Source organism: Heptranchias perlo, unplaced genomic scaffold, assembly GCF_035084215.1.
Source record: "Heptranchias perlo isolate sHepPer1 unplaced genomic scaffold, sHepPer1.hap1 HAP1_SCAFFOLD_661, whole genome shotgun sequence".
NCBI lineage: Eukaryota > Metazoa > Chordata > Chondrichthyes > Hexanchiformes > Hexanchidae > Heptranchias > Heptranchias perlo.
This window is the reverse complement of record NW_027139690.1, coordinates 65,001-72,500: the sequence shown is the minus strand read 5'-3', so window position 1 is coordinate 72,500 and position 7,500 is coordinate 65,001.

The following is a 7,500-nucleotide window of genomic DNA, read 5'->3' as shown; positions in this document are numbered from 1 at the left end:
CCGGAACGATCACGTTCGCACACCGGGAAGTCGAGTGCCGGGCCGCTGAAAGCGAGCAGGGTGCCACCGCTCGGGGCCCCGGTTTGTCCGTCCCACCCGGAGGCCCATATCTCCGGAAGGCACAGGCCGATTTCCTCCGGGTATGGCTCGTTGTGTGCGGCCGGACCAGGCGCAGCGGACGGTACCGAGCACTCGGAGGTCCGGCGCTGCCCGCCGGAGGTACAGCGAAAGGCTGCAAACCACTTTCCGCCGCCTCCCTCCGCGGGCGTGAGACCGACGGTCATCGGGTTTGGTTCCGCGGCTCGAGCAGGACGAGGGGCAGCGAACGGTACCGGAACGAACCCGGTCGCACACCGGGAAGTCGAGTGCCGGGTCTCGAAACGGAGCCGGGTCGGCCCAGTTTAAAACGGAGAAGAGAGTGCTGCCCTCTGCGGGTGAAAACCTGGAAGTACGTTGGTTAATGATTTCCAGTTCACCCCGCTTGGTCAGGCCCACTCGGAGGCGGATAACTCGGGAACGCCGAGGCCGATTTCCTCCGGGTATGGCTCGTTGCGTGCGGCAGGAGGAGGCGCAGCGTTCGGTACCGAGCACTCGGAGGTGCGGTGCTGCCCGCCGGAGTGACAGCGAAAGGCTGCGCACCGCTTTCCGCCTGCTAACTCGGCGTCCGTGAGACCGACCGACTCCGCTTTAGCACCGGAGCTAGAGTGGGGCAAGGGGCACCGAAGGGTACCGGAACGATCACGTTCGCACACCGGGAAGTCGAGTGCCGGGCCGCTGAAAGCGAGCAGGGTGCCACCGACTCTTCGGGCCCACTCGGAGGCTGATATCTCAGGAAGGCCGAGGCCGATTTCCTCCGGGTATGGCTCGTTGCGTGCGGCAGGAGGAGGCGCAGCGTACGGTACCGAGCACTCGGAGGTGCGGTGCTGCCCGCCGGAGGCACAGCGGAAGGCTGCGCACCGCTTTCCGCCTGGTAACTCGGCGTCCGTGAGACCGACCGACTCCGCTTTAGCACCGGAGCTAGAGTGGGGCAAGGGGCACCGAAGGGTACCGGAACGATCACGTTCGCATACCGGGAAGTCGAGTGCCGGGCCGCTGAAAGCGAGCAGGGTGCCACCGCTCGGGGCCCCGGTTTGTCCGTCCCACCCGGAGGCCCATATCTCCGGAAGGCACAGGCCGATTTCCTCCGGGTATGGCTCGTTGTGTGCGGCCGGACCAGGCGCAGCGGACGGTACCGAGCACGCGGAGGTCCGGCGCTGCCCGCCGGAGGTACAGCGAAAGGCTGCGAACCACTTTCCGCCGCCTCCCTCCGCGGGCGTGAGACCGACGGTCATCGGGTTTGGTTCCGCGGCTCGAGCAGGACGAGGGGCAGCGAACGGTACCGGAACGAACCCGGTCGCACACCGGGAAGTCGAGTGCCGGGTCTCGAAACGGAGCCGGGTCGGCCCAGTTTAAAACGGAGAAGAGAGTGCTGCCCTCTGCGGGTGAAAACCTGGAAGTACGTTGGTTAATGATTTCCAGTTCACCCCGCTTGGTCAGGCCCACTCGGAGGCGGATAACTCCGGAACGCCGAGGCCGATTTCCTCCGGGTATGGCTCGTTGCGTGCGGCAGGAGGAGGCGCAGCGTTCGGTACCGAGCACTCGGAGGTGCGGTGCTGCCCGCCGGAGTGACAGCGAAAGGCTGCGCACCGCTTTCCGCCTGCTAACTCGGCGTCCGTGAGACCGACCGACTCCGCTTTAGCACCGGAGCTAGAGTGGGGCAAGGGGCACCGAAGGGTACCGGAACGATCACGTTCGCATACCGGGAAGTCGAGTGCCGGGCCGCTGAAAGCGAGCAGGGTGCCACCGCTCGGGGCCCCGGTTTGTCCGTCCCACCCGCAGGCCCATATCTCCGGAAGGCACAGGCCGATTTCCACCGGGTATGGCTCGTTGTGTGCGGCCGGACCAGGCGCAGCGGACGGTACCGAGCACTCGGAGGTCGGGCGCTGCCCGCCGGAGGTACAGCGAAAGGCTGCAAACCACTTTCCGCCGCCTCCCTCCGCGGGCGTGAGACCGACGGTCGTCGGGTTTGGTTCCTCGGCGAGAGCAGGACGAGGGGCAGCGAAGGGTACCGGAACGAACCCGGTCGCATACCGGGAATTCGACTAGCGGGCCGCCGAAAGCGAGCACGGGGCCCCGGTTTGTCCGTCCCACCCGGAGGCCCATATCTCTGGAAGGCACAGGCCGATTTCCACCGGGTATGGCTCTTTGTGTGCGGCAGGACCAGGCGCAGCGGACGGGACCGAGCACTCGGAGGTGCGGCGCTGCCCGCCGGAGGTACAGCGAAAGGCTGCAAACCACTTTCCGCCGCCTCCCTCCGCGGGCGTGAGACCGACGGTCGTCGGGTTTGTTTCCGCGGCTAGAGCAGGACGAGGGGCAGCGAACGGTACCGGAACGAACCCGGTCGCACACCGGGAAGTCGACTAGCGGGCCGCCGAAAGCGAGCACGGGACCCCGGTTTGTCCGTCCCACCCGGAGGCCCATATCTCTGGAAGTCCGAGGCCGATTTCCTCCGGCTAACTCGGCGGGCAATGTGTCCCCCCCTACCCCCCACGATCTTCGGCTGATTACCGTGGCTGGACCGGATCAAGGAGCAACGGAACCGTGCCAGAACGACGTCGGTCGGACGGCGTGAACTGATAGTGCCGAGGCCGGAAACCGAGCCGGAAATGTGCACCGATTTATTGGTCCCACTCGCAGGCCCATATCTCCGGAAGGCCGAGGCCGATTTCCTCCGGGTATGGTTCGCTGCGTGCAGCCGGAAGGGGAGCAGCGGACGGCACTGAGCAGCCGGAGGTGCGGCGCTGCCCGCCGGAGCTGCAAGCGAAAGGCTGCGCACCGCTTTCCGCTGGTTAACTCGGCAGGCCGTCAGGCCGACCGACTCCGCTTCAGCACGGGAGCTAGAGTCGGGCAAGGGGCACCGAAGGGTACCGGAAGGATCACGTTCGGACACCGGGAAGTCGAGTGCCGGGCCGCCGAAAGCGAGCTCGGGGCCCCGGTTTGTCCGTCCCACCCGGAGGCCCATATCTCGAGAAGGCACAGGCCGATTTCCTCCGGGTTTGGCTCGCTGCGTGCGGCCGGACGAGGTGCAGCGAACGGTACCGAGCACTCGGAGGTGCGGCGCTGCCCGCCGGAGGTACAGCGAAAGGCTGCAAACCGCTTTCCGCCTCCTCTCCCCTCGGGCGTGAGACCGACGGTCGTCTGGTTTGCTTCCGCGGCAAGAGCAGGACGAGGGGCACCGAGCGGTACCAGAACGAACCCGGTCGCACACCGGGATGTCGAGTGCCCGGCCCAAACCCGCTACCCCCCCCCCCCCACCCGAAAGCGAGCCCCGGTTTGTGGATTAAAAGTGAAGCGGCAAAGATTTGTAAAACAGCGTGAAATGATGAACCAGAAGCCCAAAGTAATGGTGGGAATAAAAGTTCCGAAATGTGAAATGGTGAACCAGAAGTTGTGTGAACTGTTTAACCCAAAGTGGCAAAAATGGATTAAAAGGGGTGAAATGATCGACCGCAAAGCAGGGCAAGCATTAAACAAAAGCAGCAGCATTTTTTAAAAAGGGACAAATGGTTTACCAGAATCCCAAAAGAATGCTCAGAGACTTAAGTCCCAAAGGGGCAAATGGTTAACCAGAAGCTGGGTGAACTGCTTAACCCAAAGTGGGAAAAAGGATAAAAAAGGGGTGAACTGATCAACCAGAAGTCGACAACAATGTGCGGCGATTAAGTCTGAAAGAGGGAAAGGTTGACCGGAAAGCAGGGAAATGATTAAACAAAAGCAGAAAAATTCAGTAAAAAGGGGCAAGTGGTGAACCAGAAGTTGGGTGAACTGCTTAACCAAAAGTGGGAAAGAGGATTAAAAGGGGAGAAATGTTGAACCAGATGTCGAAAACAATGCGCGGCGATGAAGTCTGAAAGAGGAAAAGGTTGACCGCAAAGCAGGGAAAGGATTAAACAGAAGCAGCAATATCTTTTAAAAAGGGACAAATGGTGAACCAGAATCCCAAAAGAATGCTCAGAGACTTAAGTCCCAAAGGGGCAAATGGTTAACCAGAAGCTGGGTGAACTGTTCAACCAAAAGTGGGAAAAAGGATTAAAATGTTGTGAAATGATTAACCAGAAGGCGAAAGCAAAGTGCGGCGGCGAAGTCCTAAAGGGGAAAAGGTTGACCATAAAGCAGGGAAATGATTAAACAAAAGCAGAAAAATTCAGTAAGAAGGGGCAAATGGTTAACCAGAAGTTGGGTGAACTGCTTAACCAAAAGTGGGAAAAAGGATTAAAAGGGGAGAAATGTTTAACCAGATGTCGAAAACAATGCGCGGCGATGAAGTCTGAAAGAGGAATAGGTCGACCGCAAAGCAGGGAAATGATTAAACAAAAGCAGAAAAATTCAGTAAAAAGGGGCAAATGGTGAACCAGAAGCTGGGTGAACTGCTTAACCAAAAGTGGGAAAAAGGATTAAAAGGGGAGAAATGTTGAACCAGATGTCGAAAACAAGGTGCGGCGATGAAGTCTGAAAGAGGAATAGGTCGACCGCAAAGCAGGGAAAGGTTTAATCAAAAGCAGCAATATCTTTTAAAAAGGGACAAATGGTGAACCAGAATCACAAAAGAATGCTCAGAGACTTAAGTCCCAAAGGGGAAATGGTTAACCAGTAGCTGGGTGAACTGTCCAACCCAAAGTGGGAAAAAGGATTAAAAGGGGTGAAATGATTAACCAGGAGGCTAAAGCAATGTGCCGCGGTGAAGTCCTAAAGGGGAAAAGGTTGACCAGAAAGCAGGGAAAGCATTAAACAAAAGCGGCAACATTTTTTAAAAAGTGGCAAATGGTTAACCAGAATCCCAAAAGAATGCTCAGAGACTTAAGTCCCAAAGGGCAAATGGTGAACCAGAAGCTGGGTGAACTGGTGAACCAAAAGTGGGAAAAAGGATTAAAAGGGGAGAAATGTTTAACCAGAAGGCAAAAGCAAAGTGCGGCGGCGAAGTCCAAAAGGGGAAAAGGTTGACAAGAAAGCAGGGAAATGATTAAACCAAAGCGGAAAAATTCAGTAAAATGGGGCAAATGGTTAACCAGAAGCTGGGTGAAATGGTTAACCAAAAGTGGCAAAAAAAGATTTAAAGGGGAAAAATGATTAACCAGAAGTCGACAACAATGCGCGGCGATGAAGTCTGAAAGGGGAAAAGGTTGACCACATAGCAGGGAAACGATTAAACAAAAGCGGCAAAATTTTTTAAAAAGTGGCAAATGATTAACCAGAATCCCAAAAGAATGCTCAGGGACTAAGTCCCAAAGGGGAAATGGTTAACCAGAAGCTGGGGGAAATGGTTAACCAAAAGTTGCAAAAATGATTAAAAGGGGTGAAATGATTAACCAGGAGGCTGAAGCAATGTGCCGCGGTGAAGTCCTAAAGGGGAAAAGGTTGACCACAAAGCAGGGAAAGCATTAAACAAAAGCGGCAACATTTTTAAAAAAGTGGCAAATGATTAACCAGAATCCCAAAAGAATGCTCAGAGACTAAGTCCCAAAGGGGAAATGGTTAACCAGAAGCTGGGGGAAATGGTTAACCAAAAGTTGCAAAAATGATTAAAAGGGGTGAAATGATTAACCAGGAGGCTAAAGCAATGTGCCGCGGTGAAGTCTGAAAGAGGGAAAGGTTGACCAGAAAGCATTAAACAAAAGCGGCAACATTTTTAAAAAATTGGCAAATGATTAACCAGAATCCCAAAAGAATGCTCAGAGACTAAGTCCCAAAGGGGAAATGGTTAACCAGAAGCTGGGGGAAATGGTTAACCAAAAGTTGCAAAAATGATTAAAAGGGGTGAAATGATTAACCAGGAGGCTGAAGCAATGTGCCGCGGTGAAGTCTGAAAGAGGGAAAGGTTGACCAGAAAGCATTAAACAAAAGTGGCAACATTTTTAAAAAAGTGGCAAATGATTAACCAGAATCCCAAAAGAATGCTCAGAGACTAAGTCCCAAAGGGGAAATGGTTAACCAGAAGCTGGGGGAAATGGTTAACCAAAAGTTGCAAAAATGATTAAAAGGGGTGAAATGATTAACCAGGAGGCTGAAGCAATGTGCCGCGGTGAAGTCTGAAAGAGGGAAAGGTTGACCAGAAAGCATTAAACAAAAGTGGCAACATTTTTAAAAAATTGGCAAATGATTAACCAGAATCCCAAAAGAATGCTCAGAGACCAAGTCCCAAAGGGGAAATGGTTAACCAGAAGCTGGGGGAAATGGTTAACCAAAAGTTGCAAAAATGATTAAAAGGGGTGAAATGATTAACCAGGAGGCTGAAGCAATGTGCCGCGGTGAAGTCTGAAAGAGGGAAAGGTTGACCAGAAAGCATTAAACAAAAGTGGCAACATTTTTTCAAAATTGGCAAATGATTAACCAGAATCCCAAAAGAATGCTCAGAGACCAAGTCCCAAAGGGGAAATGGTTAACCAGAAGCTGGGGGAAATGGTTAACCAAAAGTTGCAAAAATGATTAAAAGGGGTGAAATGATTAACCAGGAGGCTAAAGCAATGTGCCGCGGTGAAGTCTGAAAGAGGGAAAGGTTGACCAGAAAGCATTAAACAAAAGTGGCAACATTTTTTAAAAATTGGCAAATGGTTAACCAGAATCCCAAAAGAATGCTCAGAGACTAAGTCCCAAAGGGGAAATGGTTAACCAGAAGCTGGGGGAAATGGTTAACCAAAAGTTGCAAAAATGATTAAAAGGGGTGAAATGATCAACCAGAAGTCGAAAACAATGTGCGGCGATGAAGTCCTAAGGGGGAAAAGTTACCCAGAAGGCAGGGAAATGATCAAACGAAAGCAGCCAAAAAATTATTAAAAGAGGGGAACTGATGAACCAAAAGGTGAGAAACGGCCCGCAGAGACTAAGTCCAAAACGGGAACTGGTGAACCGGAAATGATTAACCAAAAACTAAGTCCGAAGAGGGAACTGGTAAACCAGAACTGAGTAACCCGATTTTTAAAATTAATTATAAATGGGGAAACGATTGAGCAAAAGGCGGAAATTAAGTCACAGGGACCAGGTCCGAAAGGGCAAGAGGTTACCCCGTAGGGGGCATTCGTCAACTCAATCTGAAAACTTTGGAGGCAAATCTGACCAAAATGCGGAAATCGGACCACACCGCGAGGGGCGCCATTCGACGGGGCAGGGGTAGACGCGTCGAACGGTACCTGAAGGTCCCGGCTGCGACACGTGAGTCCGGAGATATGGCCAGTCAAAGTCTGATGGGAGGTACCGAAGCCGAAAAATCGAAACGCGTTTGCGGCGATTCGGTGTCAGAGAGTCGGTCACGAATTCAAATTCGTCCCGCTGATTCGCCAATTGCCAGCCGGTTCCGGGGGGATTGGCGGGGTACCTGCAGGATAGTAAGAGGTGGCATGTCGAGACTTAGCCTGTTTACCAGACTTGTGTCTAGCGCCTCCAGGTCTGCAGAGACCGACCCGGGCT